The sequence below is a fragment of the Triturus cristatus genome, chromosome 5_2 (genome assembly GCF_964204655.1).
Source record: "Triturus cristatus chromosome 5_2, aTriCri1.1, whole genome shotgun sequence".
Taxonomy (NCBI): domain Eukaryota; kingdom Metazoa; phylum Chordata; class Amphibia; order Caudata; family Salamandridae; genus Triturus; species Triturus cristatus.
In genome coordinates this window covers 575,710,954-575,730,675 of record NC_140588.1, presented here as the reverse complement: position 1 = coordinate 575,730,675, position 19,722 = coordinate 575,710,954, and the positions used below count along the sequence as shown (strand labels likewise).

At 53.6% G+C, this 19,722-nt stretch overlaps 21 non-coding genes across 21 annotated transcripts; 13 read left to right on the top strand and 8 right to left on the bottom strand.

Annotated features, from left to right (window-relative positions):
• The first annotated feature begins 1,294 nt into the window (after positions 1-1,294).
• On the top strand, positions 1,295-1,366 carry TRNAE-UUC (transfer RNA glutamic acid (anticodon UUC)). The gene has a single exon. It is a non-coding gene; the product is annotated as a tRNA-Glu (tRNA).
• Positions 1,367-1,996: 630 nt separating this feature from the next.
• TRNAE-CUC (transfer RNA glutamic acid (anticodon CUC)) lies at positions 1,997-2,068 on the top strand. Its single transcript has one exon. It is a non-coding gene; the product is annotated as a tRNA-Glu (tRNA).
• A 1,126-nt stretch (positions 2,069-3,194) lies between these two features.
• TRNAL-UAA (transfer RNA leucine (anticodon UAA)) lies at positions 3,195-3,277 on the bottom strand. Its single transcript has one exon. It is a non-coding gene; the product is annotated as a tRNA-Leu (tRNA).
• Positions 3,278-4,222: 945 nt separating this feature from the next.
• On the top strand, positions 4,223-4,294 carry TRNAE-CUC (transfer RNA glutamic acid (anticodon CUC)). Its single transcript has one exon. It is a non-coding gene; the product is annotated as a tRNA-Glu (tRNA).
• A 1,126-nt stretch (positions 4,295-5,420) lies between these two features.
• On the bottom strand, positions 5,421-5,503 carry TRNAL-UAA (transfer RNA leucine (anticodon UAA)). The gene has a single exon. It is a non-coding gene; the product is annotated as a tRNA-Leu (tRNA).
• Positions 5,504-5,746: 243 nt separating this feature from the next.
• On the top strand, positions 5,747-5,818 carry TRNAE-UUC (transfer RNA glutamic acid (anticodon UUC)). The gene has a single exon. It is a non-coding gene; the product is annotated as a tRNA-Glu (tRNA).
• Positions 5,819-6,448: 630 nt separating this feature from the next.
• Positions 6,449-6,520, top strand: TRNAE-CUC (transfer RNA glutamic acid (anticodon CUC)). The gene has a single exon. It is a non-coding gene; the product is annotated as a tRNA-Glu (tRNA).
• A 1,127-nt stretch (positions 6,521-7,647) lies between these two features.
• Positions 7,648-7,730, bottom strand: TRNAL-UAA (transfer RNA leucine (anticodon UAA)). Its single transcript has one exon. It is a non-coding gene; the product is annotated as a tRNA-Leu (tRNA).
• Positions 7,731-7,973: 243 nt separating this feature from the next.
• On the top strand, positions 7,974-8,045 carry TRNAE-UUC (transfer RNA glutamic acid (anticodon UUC)). The gene has a single exon. It is a non-coding gene; the product is annotated as a tRNA-Glu (tRNA).
• A 1,828-nt stretch (positions 8,046-9,873) lies between these two features.
• TRNAL-UAA (transfer RNA leucine (anticodon UAA)) lies at positions 9,874-9,956 on the bottom strand. The gene has a single exon. It is a non-coding gene; the product is annotated as a tRNA-Leu (tRNA).
• Positions 9,957-10,199: 243 nt separating this feature from the next.
• TRNAE-UUC (transfer RNA glutamic acid (anticodon UUC)) lies at positions 10,200-10,271 on the top strand. The gene has a single exon. It is a non-coding gene; the product is annotated as a tRNA-Glu (tRNA).
• Positions 10,272-10,901: 630 nt separating this feature from the next.
• TRNAE-CUC (transfer RNA glutamic acid (anticodon CUC)) lies at positions 10,902-10,973 on the top strand. Its single transcript has one exon. It is a non-coding gene; the product is annotated as a tRNA-Glu (tRNA).
• A 1,126-nt stretch (positions 10,974-12,099) lies between these two features.
• Positions 12,100-12,182, bottom strand: TRNAL-UAA (transfer RNA leucine (anticodon UAA)). The gene has a single exon. It is a non-coding gene; the product is annotated as a tRNA-Leu (tRNA).
• Positions 12,183-12,425: 243 nt separating this feature from the next.
• On the top strand, positions 12,426-12,497 carry TRNAE-UUC (transfer RNA glutamic acid (anticodon UUC)). Its single transcript has one exon. It is a non-coding gene; the product is annotated as a tRNA-Glu (tRNA).
• A 1,828-nt stretch (positions 12,498-14,325) lies between these two features.
• TRNAL-UAA (transfer RNA leucine (anticodon UAA)) lies at positions 14,326-14,408 on the bottom strand. The gene has a single exon. It is a non-coding gene; the product is annotated as a tRNA-Leu (tRNA).
• Positions 14,409-14,651: 243 nt separating this feature from the next.
• TRNAE-UUC (transfer RNA glutamic acid (anticodon UUC)) lies at positions 14,652-14,723 on the top strand. Its single transcript has one exon. It is a non-coding gene; the product is annotated as a tRNA-Glu (tRNA).
• A 630-nt stretch (positions 14,724-15,353) lies between these two features.
• TRNAE-CUC (transfer RNA glutamic acid (anticodon CUC)) lies at positions 15,354-15,425 on the top strand. The gene has a single exon. It is a non-coding gene; the product is annotated as a tRNA-Glu (tRNA).
• Positions 15,426-16,551: 1,126 nt separating this feature from the next.
• TRNAL-UAA (transfer RNA leucine (anticodon UAA)) lies at positions 16,552-16,634 on the bottom strand. The gene has a single exon. It is a non-coding gene; the product is annotated as a tRNA-Leu (tRNA).
• A 243-nt stretch (positions 16,635-16,877) lies between these two features.
• Positions 16,878-16,949, top strand: TRNAE-UUC (transfer RNA glutamic acid (anticodon UUC)). Its single transcript has one exon. It is a non-coding gene; the product is annotated as a tRNA-Glu (tRNA).
• A 1,828-nt stretch (positions 16,950-18,777) lies between these two features.
• On the bottom strand, positions 18,778-18,860 carry TRNAL-UAA (transfer RNA leucine (anticodon UAA)). Its single transcript has one exon. It is a non-coding gene; the product is annotated as a tRNA-Leu (tRNA).
• A 243-nt stretch (positions 18,861-19,103) lies between these two features.
• Positions 19,104-19,175, top strand: TRNAE-UUC (transfer RNA glutamic acid (anticodon UUC)). Its single transcript has one exon. It is a non-coding gene; the product is annotated as a tRNA-Glu (tRNA).
• The last annotated feature ends 547 nt before the right edge of the window (positions 19,176-19,722 follow it).

The window sequence follows — 19,722 nt, the reverse complement described above, 5'->3', positions numbered from 1 at the left end:
GAAAATCTCTTGTGCAAGGCTCTTGAGGAAGTGAGATTCTGTATTCCGAGGTGCGCTTCTTTTCGTAGGCTTCTGACCACATGGTGTGCGGCAGGAAGTCATCTTTGACAGGGCCGCAGGCTTTGTCTCCAAATGGCATCCCGGACCCACTGCAACCCACCTTTTTGCTGAAACGGAAGTCTGGTTCAGGGTAAGAAAAAGCTGAGCTGCACGTACCGAAAGCAGCAGAGCCCAGCGGCGGAGAGGGTGTGGCCAGGGCTGTCTGATTTGCATAGTGACCAGTGGCATCTTGGGAATGTACAGGCTTTGGAGCCTAACGGGTGCTGCAGGGGTCTGCCTGGCCGGAGAAATGCCTGTCTGGCGCTCCCCTCAGGACACACGTGTCTTCCGTTCGAGCATGGAGGGTGAGGGACATGGGTCACCCTCATATACAGGGGTGTGGGCATGGGCAGGATGGGGCGTGGGGGACCCGTCAGGGCATTGCCCGTTTGGAAGCCCGTTCGGAAGGCAAGAGGAGGCGGAGGCGGAGGCGGGAATCTCTGCTCAATTTTTTCCCGAGGCCTGGGGACAAGCCTTTGCACATTTGATCCAGCCGGGCCTGCATCAGCAGATCCTGCTCCGATGGCAAGGGAGAGCCTGCAGGTGTAAATCAAAGAAAGGGGAGAAATCCGCAAGAGGCGGGTTAACAAATTCCAGTGGCAGGCCCATGTCCCCCAGGAAGCAAGTACTTCCTCCTGCTCCCTTCAGTGGGAAAAGACATAGGAGGTGTATTTCTCTAAGCAGGGGCTCTGCGTAGGTGGCACTGCATTGCTTTGGGAAGCATCCATGCTAAGTGCAGAGTAGCAGCAGACCCCACAGCTGAGACGTGAATTGGGACTGTTAAGGAAGGGCACTGGGAGGGTGAGGAGGGCAGAGGAAAATGCTTTAAAAAAGCATCTGCAAGTTCCTACACACCCGCTGAAAACCCATACCAGGGATGGAGCTCGAACCCATGCGGACAACTGTCCATTGGATCTTAAGTCCAACGCCTTAACCACTCGGCCACCCTGGTGAGACCCTAGGCCCTGCCTTACTCAGCTCCCTTTTCATGCTGGCTGCTCCAGCGCAGGCTGTCCAGCAAGAGGTGATTGCAGAGTAAAAAGGCTTTTGCAGGAGGATAAAGGTAATTGCTTATGACAAACACACTGTGTGACACCTAACTTTTCCCCACTCGTACTTTATGGGCAATCTATACAGTGGAGTTAGCTTAGTCACAATAAGGAAGTGAGCAAGGCAGGCTCACAAGAGCATCTCCTCCCTGGTGGTCTAGTGGCTAGGATTCGGCGCTTTCACCGCCGCGGCCCGGGTTCGATTCCCGGTCAGGGAAGATCCCTCTAAGACGTAGACGTGCGTAATTTGTCCACGCAGCTCAGCTTTTTTTAATCGAAGGTCCTTAAAAAGGCACCCCGACCTATAGACGAAAGCAGAGGAAAGGGGCTGGGTCCCCTGTGTCCCAGGTTGCTTTGCTCCCATTGCCCTCAGCCACCTTCATGCGCACGCAGTCCCCCACCCAGTCAGGTGCTCTATGTGGGCGTAAAGTGCAGTACCAGCTCATCAGAAAGGTAAATTGCTGGAAAACCCGGCTGCGATGTATACATCTACTTTGGAGCACTCTTCTCCCTTGCACTCTTGAATCGGTCATTCGCAATGTATTCTTCCAGCAAGCTGAATAACGAGGTAGGTGTGAGAAGGTGTACCAGCTGTCTTTGAGCTATCAGCGGCCACTAGGTGTCCCTCTTGTGATTTACCGGGGATCCCGATTGTACAGGAATTCGTCGGTTCAGTAGCACGGGGGAGGGGATGGCCTGTGCTTGGAAGTGACAAACAGTCTGGTGGAATCATGAGTGTTTTTTCAAGTTCTGATTCATATTCGCTGTAGAATAAAATATGCTTTCAGCCCCCATGAGCTTTGTCACTAGGAGAGCAGTGTAGGAACTTTTGCTGTATGGCTGTGGGTTCCCTGGTGGTCTAGTGGTTAGGATTCGGCGCTCTCACCGCCGCGGCCCGGGTTCGATTCCCGGTCAGGGAACAGTCCTTCTTCTGCCCTTGAATGCTTTTCCTTCCCGCAGGTCAGGGCTTCTCAAAATGAATTTGCTTTTCTGACAAACAGTTTGCCTAGCATCCCGCAATCTGGCTCCTAATTTGATTTTCGCAAGGTTCCCTTTGAGTTGCTTTCCTCGGCGGGAGGAAAATCTCTTGTGCAAGGCTCTTGAGGAAGTGAGATTCTGTATTCCGAGGTGCGCTTCTTTTCGTAGGCTTCTGACCACATGGTGTGCGGCAGGAAGTCATCTTTGACAGGGCCGCAGGCTTTGTCTCCAAATGGCATCCCGGACCCACTGCAACCCACCTTTTTGCTGAAACGGAAGTCTGGTTCAGGGTAAGAAAAAGCTGAGCTGCACGTACCGAAAGCAGCAGAGCCCAGCGGCGGAGAGGGTGTGGCCAGGGCTGTCTGATTTGCATAGTGACCAGTGGCATCTTGGGAATGTACAGGCTTTGGAGCCTAACGGGTGCTGCAGGGGTCTGCCTGGCCGGAGAAATGCCTGTCTGGCGCTCCCCTCAGGACACACGTGTCTTCCGTTCGAGCATGGAGGGTGAGGGACATGGGTCACCCTCATATACAGGGGTGTGGGCATGGGCAGGATGGGGCGTGGGGGACCCGTCAGGGCATTGCCCGTTTGGAAGCCCGTTCGGAAGGCAAGAGGAGGCGGAGGCGGAGGCGGGAATCTCTGCTCAATTTTTTCCCGAGGCCTGGGGACAAGCCTTTGCACATTTGATCCAGCCGGGCCTGCATCAGCAGATCCTGCTCCGATGGCAAGGGAGAGCCTGCAGGTGTAAATCAAAGAAAGGGGAGAAATCCGCAAGAGGCGGGTTAACAAATTCCAGTGGCAGGCCCATGTCCCCCAGGAAGCAAGTACTTCCTCCTGCTCCCTTCAGTGGGAAAAGACATAGGAGGTGTATTTCTCTAAGCAGGGGCTCTGCGTAGGTGGCACTGCATTGCTTTGGGAAGCATCCATGCTAAGTGCAGAGTAGCAGCAGACCCCACAGCTGAGACGTGAATTGGGACTGTTAAGGAAGGGCACTGGGAGGGTGAGGAGGGCAGAGGAAAATGCTTTAAAAAAGCATCTGCAAGTTCCTACACACCCGCTGAAAACCCATACCAGGGATGGGGCTCGAACCCATGCGGACAACTGTCCATTGGATCTTAAGTCCAACGCCTTAACCACTCGGCCACCCTGGTGAGACCCTAGGCCCTGCCTTACTCAGCTCCCTTTTCATGCTGGCTGCTCCAGCGCAGGCTGTCCAGCAAGAGGTGATTGCAGAGTAAAAAGGCTTTTGCAGGAGGATAAAGGTAATTGCTTATGACAAACACACTGTGTGACACCTAACTTTTCCCCACTCGTACTTTATGGGCAATCTATACAGTGGAGTTAGCTTAGTCACAATAAGGAAGTGAGCAAGGCAGGCTCACAAGAGCATCTCCTCCCTGGTGGTCTAGTGGCTAGGATTCGGCGCTTTCACCGCCGCGGCCCGGGTTCGATTCCCCGTCAGGGAAGATCCCTCTAAGACGTAGACGTGCGTAATTTGTCCACGCAGCTCAGCTTTTTTTAATCGAAGGTCCTTAAAAAGGCACCCCGACCTATAGACGAAAGCAGAGGAAAGGGGCTGGGTCCCCTGTGTCCCAGGTTGCTTTGCTCCCATTGCCCTCAGCCACCTTCATGCGCACGCAGTCCCCCACCCAGTCAGGTGCTCTATGTGGGCGTAAAGTGCAGTACCAGCTCATCAGAAAGGTAAATTGCTGGAAAACCCGGCTGCGATGTATACATCTACTTTGGAGCACTCTTCTCCCTTGCACTCTTGAATCGGTCATTCGCAATGTATTCTTCCAGCAAGCTGAATAACGAGGTAGGTGTGAGAAGGTGTACCAGCTGTCTTTGAGCTATCAGCGGCCACTAGGTGTCCCTCTTGTGATTTCCCGGGGATCCCGATTGTACAGGAATTCGTCGGTTCAGTAGCACGGGGGAGGGGATGGCCTGTGCTTGGAAGTGACAAACAGTCTGGTGGAATCATGAGTGTTTTTTCAAGTTCTGATTCATATTCGCTGTAGAATAAAATATGCTTTCAGCCCCCATGAGCTTTGTCACTAGGAGAGCAGTGTAGGAACTTTTGCTGTATGGCTGTGGGTTCCCTGGTGGTCTAGTGGTTAGGATTCGGCGCTCTCACCGCCGCGGCCCGGGTTCGATTCCCGGTCAGGGAACAGTCCTTCTTCTGCCCTTGAATGCTTTTCCTTCCCGCAGGTCAGGGCTTCTCAAAATGAATTCGCTTTTCTGACAAACAGTTTGCCTAGCATCCCGCAATCTGGCTCCTAATTTGATTTTCGCAAGGTTCCCTTTGAGTTGCTTTCCTCGGCGGGAGGAAAATCTCTTGTGCAAGGCTCTTGAGGAAGTGAGATTCTGTATTCCGAGGTGCGCTTCTTTTCGTAGGCTTCTGACCACATGGTGTGCGGCAGGAAGTCATCTTTGACAGGGCCGCAGGCTTTGTCTCCAAATGGCATCCCGGACCCACTGCAACCCACCTTTTTGCTGAAACGGAAGTCTGGTTCAGGGTAAGAAAAAGCTGAGCTGCACGTACCGAAAGCAGCAGAGCCCAGCGGCGGAGAGGGTGTGGCCAGGGCTGTCTGATTTGCATAGTGACCAGTGGCATCTTGGGAATGTACAGGCTTTGGAGCCTAACGGGTGCTGCAGGGGTCTGCCTGGCCGGAGAAATGCCTGTCTGGCGCTCCCCTCAGGACACACGTGTCTTCCGTTCGAGCATGGAGGGTGAGGGACATGGGTCACCCTCATATACAGGGGTGTGGGCATGGGCAGGATGGGGCGTGGGGGACCCGTCAGGGCATTGCCCGTTTGGAAGCCCGTTCGGAAGGCAAGAGGAGGCGGAGGCGGAGGCGGGAATCTCTGCTCAATTTTTTCCCGAGGCCTGGGGACAAGCCTTTGCACATTTGATCCAGCCGGGCCTGCATCAGCAGATCCTGCTCCGATGGCAAGGGAGAGCCTGCAGGTGTAAATCAAAGAAAGGGGAGAAATCCGCAAGAGGCGGGTTAACAAATTCCAGTGGCAGGCCCATGTTCCCCAGGAAGCAAGTACTTCCTCCTGCTCCCTTCAGTGGGAAAAGACATAGGAGGTGTATTTCTCTAAGCAGGGGCTCTGCGTAGGTGGCACTGCATTGCTTTGGGAAGCATCCATGCTAAGTGCAGAGTAGCAGCAGACCCCACAGCTGAGACGTGAATTGGGACTGTTAAGGAAGGGCACTGGGAGGGTGAGGAGGGCAGAGGAAAATGCTTTAAAAAAGCATCTGCAAGTTCCTACACACCCGCTGAAAACCCATACCAGGGATGGGGCTCGAACCCATGCGGACAACTGTCCATTGGATCTTAAGTCCAACGCCTTAACCACTCGGCCACCCTGGTGAGACCCTAGGCCCTGCCTTACTCAGCTCCCTTTTCATGCTGGCTGCTCCAGCGCAGGCTGTCCAGCAAGAGGTGATTGCAGAGTAAAAAGGCTTTTGCAGGAGGATAAAGGTAATTGCTTATGACAAACACACTGTGTGACACCTAACTTTTCCCCACTCGTACTTTATGGGCAATCTATACAGTGGAGTTAGCTTAGTCACAATAAGGAAGTGAGCAAGGCAGGCTCACAAGAGCATCTCCTCCCTGGTGGTCTAGTGGCTAGGATTCGGCGCTTTCACCGCCGCGGCCCGGGTTCGATTCCCGGTCAGGGAAGATCCCTCTAAGACGTAGACGTGCGTAATTTGTCCACGCAGCTCAGCTTTTTTTAATCGAAGGTCCTTAAAAAGGCACCCCGACCTATAGACGAAAGCAGAGGAAAGGGGCTGGGTCCCCTGTGTCCCAGGTTGCTTTGCTCCCATTGCCCTCAGCCACCTTCATGCGCACGCAGTCCCCCACCCAGTCAGGTGCTCTATGTGGGCGTAAAGTGCAGTACCAGCTCATCAGAAAGGTAAATTGCTGGAAAACCCGGCTGCGATGTATACATCTACTTTGGAGCACTCTTCTCCCTTGCACTCTTGAATCGGTCATTCGCAATGTATTCTTCCAGCAAGCTGAATAACGAGGTAGGTGTGAGAAGGTGTACCAGCTGTCTTTGAGCTATCAGCGGCCACTAGGTGTCCCTCTTGTGATTTCCCGGGGATCCCGATTGTACAGGAATTCGTCGGTTCAGTAGCACGGGGGAGGGGATGGCCTGTGCTTGGAAGTGACAAACAGTCTGGTGGAATCATGAGTGTTTTTTCAAGTTCTGATTCATATTCGCTGTAGAATAAAATATGCTTTCAGCCCCCATGAGCTTTGTCACTAGGAGAGCAGTGTAGGAACTTTTGCTGTATGGCTCTGGGTTCCCTGGTGGTCTAGTGGTTAGGATTCGGCGCTCTCACCGCCGCGGCCCGGGTTCGATTCCCGGTCAGGGAACAGTCCTTCTTCTGCCCTTGAATGCTTTTCCTTCCCGCAGGTCAGGGCTTCTCAAAATGAATTTGCTTTTCTGACAAACAGTTTGCCTAGCATCCCGCAATCTGGCTCCTAATTTGATTTTCGCAAGGTTCCCTTTGAGTTGCTTTCCTCGGCGGGAGGAAAATCTCTTGTGCAAGGCTCTTGAGGAAGTGAGATTCTGTATTCCGAGGTGCGCTTCTTTTCGTAGGCTTCTGACCACATGGTGTGCGGCAGGAAGTCATCTTTGACAGGGCCGCAGGCTTTGTCTCCAAATGGCATCCCGGACCCACTTCAAACCCACCTTTTTGCTGAAACGGAAGTCTGGTTCAGGGTAAGAAAAAGCTGAGCTGCACGTACCGAAAGCAGCAGAGCCCAGCGGCGGAGAGGGTGTGGCCAGGGCTGTCTGATTTGCATAGTGACCAGTGGCATCTTGGGAATGTACAGGCTTTGGAGCCTAACGGGTGCTGCAGGGGTCTGCCTGGCCGGAGAAATGCCTGTCTGGCGCTCCCCTCAGGACACACGTGTCTTCCGTTCGAGCATGGAGGGTGAGGGACATGGGTCACCCTCATATACAGGGGTGTGGGCATGGGCAGGATGGGGCGTGGGGGACCCGTCAGGGCATTGCCCGTTTGGAAGCCCGTTCGGAAGGCAAGAGGAGGCGGAGGCGGAGGCGGGAATCTCTGCTCAATTTTTTCCCGAGGCCTGGGGACAAGCCTTTGCACATTTGATCCAGCCGGGCCTGCATCAGCAGATCCTGCTCCGATGGCAAGGGAGAGCCTGCAGGTGTAAATCAAAGAAAGGGGAGAAATCCGCAAGAGGCGGGTTAACAAATTCCAGTGGCAGGCCCATGTTCCCCAGGAAGCAAGTACTTCCTCCTGCTCCCTTCAGTGGGAAAAGACATAGGAGGTGTATTTCTCTAAGCAGGGGCTCTGCGTAGGTGGCACTGCATTGCTTTGGGAAGCATCCATGCTAAGTGCAGAGTAGCAGCAGACCCCACAGCTGAGACGTGAATTGGGACTGTTAAGGAAGGGCACTGGGAGGGTGAGGAGGGCAGAGGAAAATGCTTTAAAAAAGCATCTGCAAGTTCCTACACACCCGCTGAAAACCCATACCAGGGATGGGGCTCGAACCCATGCGGACAACTGTCCATTGGATCTTAAGTCCAACGCCTTAACCACTCGGCCACCCTGGTGAGACCCTAGGCCCTGCCTTACTCAGCTCCCTTTTCATGCTGGCTGCTCCAGCGCAGGCTGTCCAGCAAGAGGTGATTGCAGAGTAAAAAGGCTTTTGCAGGAGGATAAAGGTAATTGCTTATGACAAACACACTGTGTGACACCTAACTTTTCCCCACTCGTACTTTATGGGCAATCTATACAGTGGAGTTAGCTTAGTCACAATAAGGAAGTGAGCAAGGCAGGCTCACAAGAGCATCTCCTCCCTGGTGGTCTAGTGGCTAGGATTCGGCGCTTTCACCGCCGCGGCCCGGGTTCGATTCCCGGTCAGGGAAGATCCCTCTAAGACGTAGACGTGCGTAATTTGTCCACGCAGCTCAGCTTTTTTTAATCGAAGGTCCTTAAAAAGGCACCCCGACCTATAGACGAAAGCAGAGGAAAGGGGCTGGGTCCCCTGTGTCCCAGGTTGCTTTGCTCCCATTGCCCTCAGCCACCTTCATGCGCACGCAGTCCCCCACCCAGTCAGGTGCTCTATGTGGGCGTAAAGTGCAGTACCAGCTCATCAGAAAGGTAAATTGCTGGAAAACCCGGCTGCGATGTATACATCTACTTTGGAGCACTCTTCTCCCTTGCACTCTTGAATCGGTCATTCGCAATGTATTCTTCCAGCAAGCTGAATAACGAGGTAGGTGTGAGAAGGTGTACCAGCTGTCTTTGAGCTATCAGCGGCCACTAGGTGTCCCTCTTGTGATTTCCCGGGGATCCCGATTGTACAGGAATTCGTCGGTTCAGTAGCACGGGGGAGGGGATGGCCTGTGCTTGGAAGTGACAAACAGTCTGGTGGAATCATGAGTGTTTTTTCAAGTTCTGATTCATATTCGCTGTAGAATAAAATATGCTTTCAGCCCCCATGAGCTTTGTCACTAGGAGAGCAGTGTAGGAACTTTTGCTGTATGGCTCTGGGTTCCCTGGTGGTCTAGTGGTTAGGATTCGGCGCTCTCACCGCCGCGGCCTGGGTTCGATTCCCGGTCAGGGAACAGTCCTTCTTCTGCCCTTGAATGCTTTTCCTTCCCGCAGGTCAGGGCTTCTCAAAATGAATTTGCTTTTCTGACAAACAGTTTGCCTAGCATCCCGCAATCTGGCTCCTAATTTGATTTTCGCAAGGTTCCCTTTGAGTTGCTTTCCTCGGCGGGAGGAAAATCTCTTGTGCAAGGCTCTTGAGGAAGTGAGATTCTGTATTCCGAGGTGCGCTTCTTTTCGTAGGCTTCTGACCACATGGTGCGCGGCAGGAAGTCATCTTTGACAGGGCCGCAGGCTTTGTCTCCAAATGGCATCCCGGACCCACTGCAACCCACCTTTTTGCTGAAACGGAAGTCTGGTTCAGGGTAAGAAAAAGCTGAGCTGCACGTACCGAAAGCAGCAGAGCCCAGCGGCGGAGAGGGTGTGGCCAGGGCTGTCTGATTTGCATAGTGACCAGTGGCATCTTGGGAATGTACAGGCTTTGGAGCCTAACGGGTGCTGCAGGGGTCTGCCTGGCCGGAGAAATGCCTGTCTGGCGCTCCCCTCAGGACACACGTGTCTTCCGTTCGAGCATGGAGGGTGAGGGACATGGGTCACCCTCATATACAGGGGTGTGGGCATGGGCAGGATGGGGCGTGGGGGACCCGTCAGGGCATTGCCCGTTTGGAAGCCCGTTCGGAAGGCAAGAGGAGGCGGAGGCGGAGGCGGGAATCTCTGCTCAATTTTTTCCCGAGGCCTGGGGACAAGCCTTTGCACATTTGATCCAGCCGGGCCTGCATCAGCAGATCCTGCTCCGATGGCAAGGGAGAGCCTGCAGGTGTAAATCAAAGAAAGGGGAGAAATCCGCAAGAGGCGGGTTAACAAATTCCAGTGGCAGGCCCATGTTCCCCAGGAAGCAAGTACTTCCTCCTGCTCCCTTCAGTGGGAAAAGACATAGGAGGTGTATTTCTCTAAGCAGGGGCTCTGCGTAGGTGGCACTGCATTGCTTTGGGAAGCATCCATGCTAAGTGCAGAGTAGCAGCAGACCCCACAGCTGAGACGTGAATTGGGACTGTTAAGGAAGGGCACTGGGAGGGTGAGGAGGGCAGAGGAAAATGCTTTAAAAAAGCATCTGCAAGTTCCTACACACCCGCTGAAAACCCATACCAGGGATGGGGCTCGAACCCATGCGGACAACTGTCCATTGGATCTTAAGTCCAACGCCTTAACCACTCGGCCACCCTGGTGAGACCCTAGGCCCTGCCTTACTCAGCTCCCTTTTCATGCTGGCTGCTCCAGCGCAGGCTGTCCAGCAAGAGGTGATTGCAGAGTAAAAAGGCTTTTGCAGGAGGATAAAGGTAATTGCTTATGACAAACACACTGTGTGACACCTAACTTTTCCCCACTCGTACTTTATGGGCAATCTATACAGTGGAGTTAGCTTAGTCACAATAAGGAAGTGAGCAAGGCAGGCTCACAAGAGCATCTCCTCCCTGGTGGTCTAGTGGCTAGGATTCGGCGCTTTCACCGCCGCGGCCCGGGTTCGATTCCCGGTCAGGGAAGATCCCTCTAAGACGTAGACGTGCGTAATTTGTCCACGCAGCTCAGCTTTTTTTAATCGAAGGTCCTTAAAAAGGCACCCCGACCTATAGACGAAAGCAGAGGAAAGGGGCTGGGTCCCCTGTGTCCCAGGTTGCTTTGCTCCCATTGCCCTCAGCCACCTTCATGCGCACGCAGTCCCCCACCCAGTCAGGTGCTCTATGTGGGCGTAAAGTGCAGTACCAGCTCATCAGAAAGGTAAATTGCTGGAAAACCCGGCTGCGATGTATACATCTACTTTGGAGCACTCTTCTCCCTTGCACTCTTGAATCGGTCATTCGCAATGTATTCTTCCAGCAAGCTGAATAACGAGGTAGGTGTGAGAAGGTGTACCAGCTGTCTTTGAGCTATCAGCGGCCACTAGGTGTCCCTCTTGTGATTTCCCGGGGATCCCGATTGTACAGGAATTCGTCGGTTCAGTAGCACGGGGGAGGGGATGGCCTGTGCTTGGAAGTGACAAACAGTCTGGTGGAATCATGAGTGTTTTTTCAAGTTCTGATTCATATTCGCTGTAGAATAAAATATGCTTTCAGCCCCCATGAGCTTTGTCACTAGGAGAGCAGTGTAGGAACTTTTGCTGTATGGCTGTGGGTTCCCTGGTGGTCTAGTGGTTAGGATTCGGCGCTCTCACCGCCGCGGCCCGGGTTCGATTCCCGGTCAGGGAACAGTCCTTCTTCTGCCCTTGAATGCTTTTCCTTCCCGCAGGTCAGGGCTTCTCAAAATGAATTCGCTTTTCTGACAAACAGTTTGCCTAGCATCCCGCAATCTGGCTCCTAATTTGATTTTCGCAAGGTTCCCTTTGAGTTGCTTTCCTCGGCGGGAGGAAAATCTCTTGTGCAAGGCTCTTGAGGAAGTGAGATTCTGTATTCCGAGGTGCGCTTCTTTTCGTAGGCTTCTGACCACATGGTGTGCGGCAGGAAGTCATCTTTGACAGGGCCGCAGGCTTTGTCTCCAAATGGCATCCCGGACCCACTGCAACCCACCTTTTTGCTGAAACGGAAGTCTGGTTCAGGGTAAGAAAAAGCTGAGCTGCACGTACCGAAAGCAGCAGAGCCCAGCGGCGGAGAGGGTGTGGCCAGGGCTGTCTGATTTGCATAGTGACCAGTGGCATCTTGGGAATGTACAGGCTTTGGAGCCTAACGGGTGCTGCAGGGGTCTGCCTGGCCGGAGAAATGCCTGTCTGGCGCTCCCCTCAGGACACACGTGTCTTCCGTTCGAGCATGGAGGGTGAGGGACATGGGTCACCCTCATATACAGGGGTGTGGGCATGGGCAGGATGGGGCGTGGGGGACCCGTCAGGGCATTGCCCGTTTGGAAGCCCGTTCGGAAGGCAAGAGGAGGCGGAGGCGGAGGCGGGAATCTCTGCTCAATTTTTTCCCGAGGCCTGGGGACAAGCCTTTGCACATTTGATCCAGCCGGGCCTGCATCAGCAGATCCTGCTCCGATGGCAAGGGAGAGCCTGCAGGTGTAAATCAAAGAAAGGGGAGAAATCCGCAAGAGGCGGGTTAACAAATTCCAGTGGCAGGCCCATGTTCCCCAGGAAGCAAGTACTTCCTCCTGCTCCCTTCAGTGGGAAAAGACATAGGAGGTGTATTTCTCTAAGCAGGGGCTCTGCGTAGGTGGCACTGCATTGCTTTGGGAAGCATCCATGCTAAGTGCAGAGTAGCAGCAGACCCCACAGCTGAGACGTGAATTGGGACTGTTAAGGAAGGGCACTGGGAGGGTGAGGAGGGCAGAGGAAAATGCTTTAAAAAAGCATCTGCAAGTTCCTACACACCCGCTGAAAACCCATACCAGGGATGGGGCTCGAACCCATGCGGACAACTGTCCATTGGATCTTAAGTCCAACGCCTTAACCACTCGGCCACCCTGGTGAGACCCTAGGCCCTGCCTTACTCAGCTCCCTTTTCATGCTGGCTGCTCCAGCGCAGGCTGTCCAGCAAGAGGTGATTGCAGAGTAAAAAGGCTTTTGCAGGAGGATAAAGGTAATTGCTTATGACAAACACACTGTGTGACACCTAACTTTTCCCCACTCGTACTTTATGGGCAATCTATACAGTGGAGTTAGCTTAGTCACAATAAGGAAGTGAGCAAGGCAGGCTCACAAGAGCATCTCCTCCCTGGTGGTCTAGTGGCTAGGATTCGGCGCTTTCACCGCCGCGGCCCGGGTTCGATTCCCGGTCAGGGAAGATCCCTCTAAGACGTAGACGTGCGTAATTTGTCCACGCAGCTCAGCTTTTTTTAATCGAAGGTCCTTAAAAAGGCACCCCGACCTATAGACGAAAGCAGAGGAAAGGGGCTGGGTCCCCTGGGTCCCAGGTTGCTTTGCTCCCATTGCCCTCAGCCACCTTCATGCGCACGCAGTCCCCCACCCAGTCAGGTGCTCTATGTGGGCGTAAAGTGCAGTACCAGCTCATCAGAAAGGTAAATTGCTGGAAAACCCGGCTGCGATGTATACATCTACTTTGGAGCACTCTTCTCCCTTGCACTCTTGAATCGGTCATTCGCAATGTATTCTTCCAGCAAGCTGAATAACGAGGTAGGTGTGAGAAGGTGTACCAGCTGTCTTTGAGCTATCAGCGGCCACTAGGTGTCCCTCTTGTGATTTCCCGGGGATCCCGATTGTACAGGAATTCGTCGGTTCAGTAGCACGGGGGAGGGGATGGCCTGTGCTTGGAAGTGACAAACAGTCTGGTGGAATCATGAGTGTTTTTTCAAGTTCTGATTCATATTCGCTGTAGAATAAAATATGCTTTCAGCCCCCATGAGCTTTGTCACTAGGAGAGCAGTGTAGGAACTTTTGCTGTATGGCTCTGGGTTCCCTGGTGGTCTAGTGGTTAGGATTCGGCGCTCTCACCGCCGCGGCCTGGGTTCGATTCCCGGTCAGGGAACAGTCCTTCTTCTGCCCTTGAATGCTTTTCCTTCCCGCAGGTCAGGGCTTCTCAAAATGAATTTGCTTTTCTGACAAACAGTTTGCCTAGCATCCCGCAATCTGGCTCCTAATTTGATTTTCGCAAGGTTCCCTTTGAGTTGCTTTCCTCGGCGGGAGGAAAATCTCTTGTGCAAGGCTCTTGAGGAAGTGAGATTCTGTATTCCGAGGTGCGCTTCTTTTCGTAGGCTTCTGACCACATGGTGTGCGGCAGGAAGTCATCTTTGACAGGGCCGCAGGCTTTGTCTCCAAATGGCATCCCGGACCCACTGCAACCCACCTTTTTGCTGAAACGGAAGTCTGGTTCAGGGTAAGAAAAAGCTGAGCTGCACGTACCGAAAGCAGCAGAGCCCAGCGGCGGAGAGGGTGTGGCCAGGGCTGTCTGATTTGCATAGTGACCAGTGGCATCTTGGGAATGTACAGGCTTTGGAGCCTAACGGGTGCTGCAGGGGTCTGCCTGGCCGGAGAAATGCCTGTCTGGCGCTCCCCTCAGGACACACGTGTCTTCCGTTCGAGCATGGAGGGTGAGGGACATGGGTCACCCTCATATACAGGGGTGTGGGCATGGGCAGGATGGGGCGTGGGGGACCCGTCAGGGCATTGCCCGTTTGGAAGCCCGTTCGGAAGGCAAGAGGAGGCGGAGGCGGAGGCGGGAATCTCTGCTCAATTTTTTCCCGAGGCCTGGGGACAAGCCTTTGCACATTTGATCCAGCCGGGCCTGCATCAGCAGATCCTGCTCCGATGGCAAGGGAGAGCCTGCAGGTGTAAATCAAAGAAAGGGGAGAAATCCGCAAGAGGCGGGTTAACAAATTCCAGTGGCAGGCCCATGTTCCCCAGGAAGCAAGTACTTCCTCCTGCTCCCTTCAGTGGGAAAAGACATAGGAGGTGTATTTCTCTAAGCAGGGGCTCTGCGTAGGTGGCACTGCATTGCTTTGGGAAGCATCCATGCTAAGTGCAGAGTAGCAGCAGACCCCACAGCTGAGACGTGAATTGGGACTGTTAAGGAAGGGCACTGGGAGGGTGAGGAGGGCAGAGGAAAATGCTTTAAAAAAGCATCTGCAAGTTCCTACACACCCGCTGAAAACCCATACCAGGGATGGGGCTCGAACCCATGCGGACAACTGTCCATTGGATCTTAAGTCCAACGCCTTAACCACTCGGCCACCCTGGTGAGACCCTAGGCCCTGCCTTACTCAGCTCCCTTTTCATGCTGGCTGCTCCAGCGCAGGCTGTCCAGCAAGAGGTGATTGCAGAGTAAAAAGGCTTTTGCAGGAGGATAAAGGTAATTGCTTATGACAAACACACTGTGTGACACCTAACTTTTCCCCACTCGTACTTTATGGGCAATCTATACAGTGGAGTTAGCTTAGTCACAATAAGGAAGTGAGCAAGGCAGGCTCACAAGAGCATCTCCTCCCTGGTGGTCTAGTGGCTAGGATTCGGCGCTTTCACCGCCGCGGCCCGGGTTCGATTCCCGGTCAGGGAAGATCCCTCTAAGACGTAGACGTGCGTAATTTGTCCACGCAGCTCAGCTTTTTTTAATCGAAGGTCCTTAAAAAGGCACCCCGACCTATAGACGAAAGCAGAGGAAAGGGGCTGGGTCCCCTGTGTCCCAGGTTGCTTTGCTCCCATTGCCCTCAGCCACCTTCATGCGCACGCAGTCCCCCACCCAGTCAGGTGCTCTATGTGGGCGTAAAGTGCAGTACCAGCTCATCAGAAAGGTAAATTGCTGGAAAACCCGGCTGCGATGTATACATCTACTTTGGAGCACTCTTCTCCCTTGCACTCTTGAATCGGTCATTCGCAATGTATTCTTCCAGCAAGCTGAATAACGAGGTAGGTGTGAGAAGGTGTACCAGCTGTCTTTGAGCTATCAGCGGCCACTAGGTGTCCCTCTTGTGATTTCCCGGGGATCCCGATTGTACAGGAATTCGTCGGTTCAGTAGCACGGGGGAGGGGATGGCCTGTGCTTGGAAGTGACAAACTGTCTGGTGGAATCATGAGTGTTTTTTCAAGTTCTGATTCATATTCGCTGTAGAATAAAATATGCTTTCAGCCCCCATGAGCTTTGTCACTAGGAGAGCAGTGTAGGAACTTTTGCTGTATGGCTGTGGGTTCCCTGGTGGTCTAGTGGTTAGGATTCGGCGCTCTCACCGCCGCGGCCCGGGTTCGATTCCCGGTCAGGGAACAGTCCTTCTTCTGCCCTTGAATGCTTTTCCTTCCCGCAGGTCAGGGCTTCTCAAAATGAATTCGCTTTTCTGACAAACAGTTTGCCTAGCATCCCGCAATCTGGCTCCTAATTTGATTTTCGCAAGGTTCCCTTTGAGTTGCTTTCCTCGGCGGGAGGAAAATCTCTTGTGCAAGGCTCTTGAGGAAGTGAGATTCTGTATTCCGAGGTGCGCTTCTTTTCGTAGGCTTCTGACCACATGGTGTGCGGCAGGAAGTCATCTTTGACAGGGCCGCAGGCTTTGTCTCCAAATGGCATCCCGGACCCACTGCAACCCACCTTTTTGCTGAAACGGAAGTCTGGTTCAGGGTAAGAAAAAGCTGAGCTGCACGTACCGAAAGCAGCAGAGCCCAGCGGCGGAGAGGGTGTGGCCAGGGCTGTCTGATTTGCATAGTGACCAGTGGCATCTTGGGAATGTACAGGCTTTGGAGCCTAACGGGTGCTGCAGGGGTCTGCCTGGCCGGAGAAATGCCTGTCTGGCGCTCCCCTCAGGACACACGTGTCTTCCGTTCGAGCATGGAGGGTGAGGGACATGGGTCACCCTCATATACAGGGGTGTGGGCATGGGCAGGATGGGGCGTGGGGGACCCGTCAGGGCATTGCCCGTTTGGAAGCCCGTTCGGAAGGCAAGAGGAGGCGGAGGCGGAGGCGGGAATCTCTGCTCAATTTTTTCCCGAGGCCTGGGGACAAGCCTTTGCACATTTGATCCAGCCGGGCCTGCATCAGCAGATCCTGCTCCGATGGCAAGGGAGAGCCTGCAGGTGTAAATCAAAGAAAGGGGAGAAATCCGCAAGAGGCGGGTTAACAAATTCCAGTGGCAGGCCCATGTTCCCCAGGAAGCAAGTACTTCCTCCTGCTCCCTTCAGTGGGAAAAGACATAGGAGGTGTATTTCTCTAAGCAGGGGCTCTGCGTAGGTGGCACTGCATTGCTTTGGGAAGCATCCATGCTAAGTGCAGAGTAGCAGCAGACCCCACAGCTGAGACGTGAATTGGGACTGTTAAGGAAGGGCACTGGGAGGGTGAGGAGGGCAGAGGAAAATGCTTTAAAAAAGCATCTGCAAGTTCCTACACACCCGCTGAAAACCCATACCAGGGATGGGGCTCGAACCCATGCGGACAACTGTCCATTGGATCTTAAGTCCAACGCCTTAACCACTCGGCCACCCTGGTGAGACCCTAGGCCCTGCCTTACTCAGCTCCCTTTTCATGCTGGCTGCTCCAGCGCAGGCTGTCCAGCAAGAGGTGATTGCAGAGTAAAAAGGCTTTTGCAGGAGGATAAAGGTAATTGCTTATGACAAACACACTGTGTGACACCTAACTTTTCCCCACTCGTACTTTATGGGCAATCTATACAGTGGAGTTAGCTTAGTCACAATAAGGAAGTGAGCAAGGCAGGCTCACAAGAGCATCTCCTCCCTGGTGGTCTAGTGGCTAGGATTCGGCGCTTTCACCGCCGCGGCCCGGGTTCGATTCCCGGTCAGGGAAGATCCCTCTAAGACGTAGACGTGCGTAATTTGTCCACGCAGCTCAGCTTTTTTTAATCGAAGGTCCTTAAAAAGGCACCCCGACCTATAGACGAAAGCAGAGGAAAGGGGCTGGGTCCCCTGGGTCCCAGGTTGCTTTGCTCCCATTGCCCTCAGCCACCTTCATGCGCACGCAGTCCCCCACCCAGTCAGGTGCTCTATGTGGGCGTAAAGTGCAGTACCAGCTCATCAGAAAGGTAAATTGCTGGAAAACCCGGCTGCGATGTATACATCTACTTTGGAGCACTCTTCTCCCTTGCACTCTTGAATCGGTCATTCGCAATGTATTCTTCCAGCAAGCTGAATAACGAGGTAGGTGTGAGAAGGTGTACCAGCTGTCTTTGAGCTATCAGCGGCCACTAGGTGTCCCTCTTGTGATTTCCCGGGGATCCCGATTGTACAGGAATTCGTCGGTTCAGTAGCACGGGGGAGGGGATGGCCTGTGCTTGGAAGTGACAAACAGTCTGGTGGAATCATGAGTGTTTTTTCAAGTTCTGATTCATATTCGCTGTAGAATAAAATATGCTTTCAGCCCCCATGAGCTTTGTCACTAGGAGAGCAGTGTAGGAACTTTTGCTGTATGGCTCTGGGTTCCCTGGTGGTCTAGTGGTTAGGATTCGGCGCTCTCACCGCCGCGGCCTGGGTTCGATTCCCGGTCAGGGAACAGTCCTTCTTCTGCCCTTGAATGCTTTTCCTTCCCGCAGGTCAGGGCTTCTCAAAATGAATTTGCTTTTCTGACAAACAGTTTGCCTAGCATCCCGCAATCTGGCTCCTAATTTGATTTTCGCAAGGTTCCCTTTGAGTTGCTTTCCTCGGCGGGAGGAAAATCTCTTGTGCAAGGCTCTTGAGGAAGTGAGATTCTGTATTCCGAGGTGCGCTTCTTTTCGTAGGCTTCTGACCACATGGTGTGCGGCAGGAAGTCATCTTTGACAGGGCCGCAGGCTTTGTCTCCAAATGGCATCCCGGACCCACTGCAACCCACCTTTTTGCTGAAACGGAAGTCTGGTTCAGGGTAAGAAAAAGCTGAGCTGCACGTACCGAAAGCAGCAGAGCCCAGCGGCGGAGAGGGTGTGGCCAGGGCTGTCTGATTTGCATAGTGACCAGTGGCATCTTGGGAATGTACAGGCTTTGGAGCCTAACGGGTGCTGCAGGGGTCTGCCTGGCCGGAGAAATGCCTGTCTGGCGCTCCCCTCAGGACACACGTGTCTTCCGTTCGAGCATGGAGGGTGAGGGACATGGGTCACCCTCATATACAGGGGTGTGGGCATGGGCAGGATGGGGCGTGGGGGACCCGTCAGGGCATTGCCCGTTTGGAAGCCCGTTCGGAAGGCAAGAGGAGGCGGAGGCGGAGGCGGGAATCTCTGCTCAATTTTTTCCCGAGGCCTGGGGACAAGCCTTTGCACATTTGATCCAGCCGGGCCTGCATCAGCAGATCCTGCTCCGATGGCAAGGGAGAGCCTGCAGGTGTAAATCAAAGAAAGGGGAGAAATCCGCAAGAGGCGGGTTAACAAATTCCAGTGGCAGGCCCATGTTCCCCAGGAAGCAAGTACTTCCTCCTGCTCCCTTCAGTGGGAAAAGACATAGGAGGTGTATTTCTCTAAGCAGGGGCTCTGCGTAGGTGGCACTGCATTGCTTTGGGAAGCATCCATGCTAAGTGCAGAGTAGCAGCAGACCCCACAGCTGAGACGTGAATTGGGACTGTTAAGGAAGGGCACTGGGAGGGTGAGGAGGGCAGAGGAAAATGCTTTAAAAAAGCATCTGCAAGTTCCTACACACCCGCTGAAAACCCATACCAGGGATGGGGCTCGAACCCATGCGGACAACTGTCCATTGGATCTTAAGTCCAACGCCTTAACCACTCGGCCACCCTGGTGAGACCCTAGGCCCTGCCTTACTCAGCTCCCTTTTCATGCTGGCTGCTCCAGCGCAGGCTGTCCAGCAAGAGGTGATTGCAGAGTAAAAAGGCTTTTGCAGGAGGATAAAGGTAATTGCTTATGACAAACACACTGTGTGACACCTAACTTTTCCCCACTCGTACTTTATGGGCAATCTATACAGTGGAGTTAGCTTAGTCACAATAAGGAAGTGAGCAAGGCAGGCTCACAAGAGCATCTCCTCCCTGGTGGTCTAGTGGCTAGGATTCGGCGCTTTCACCGCCGCGGCCCGGGTTCGATTCCCGGTCAGGGAAGATCCCTCTAAGACGTAGACGTGCGTAATTTGTCCACGCAGCTCAGCTTTTTTTAATCGAAGGTCCTTAAAAAGGCACCCCGACCTATAGACGAAAGCAGAGGAAAGGGGCTGGGTCCCCTGTGTCCCAGGTTGCTTTGCTCCCATTGCCCTCAGCCACCTTCATGCGCACGCAGTCCCCCACCCAGTCAGGTGCTCTATGTGGGCGTAAAGTGCAGTACCAGCTCATCAGAAAGGTAAATTGCTGGAAAACCCGGCTGCGATGTATACATCTACTTTGGAGCACTCTTCTCCCTTGCACTCTTGAATCGGTCATTCGCAATGTATTCTTCCAGCAAGCTGAATAACGAGGTAGGTGTGAGAAGGTGTACCAGCTGTCTTTGAGCTATCAGCGGCCACTAGGTGTCCCTCTTGTGATTTCCCGGGGATCCCGATTGTACAGGAATTCGTCGGTTCAGTAGCACGGGGGAGGGGATGGCCTGTGCTTGGAAGTGACAAACTGTCTGGTGGAATCATGAGTGTTTTTTCAAGTTCTGATTCATATTCGC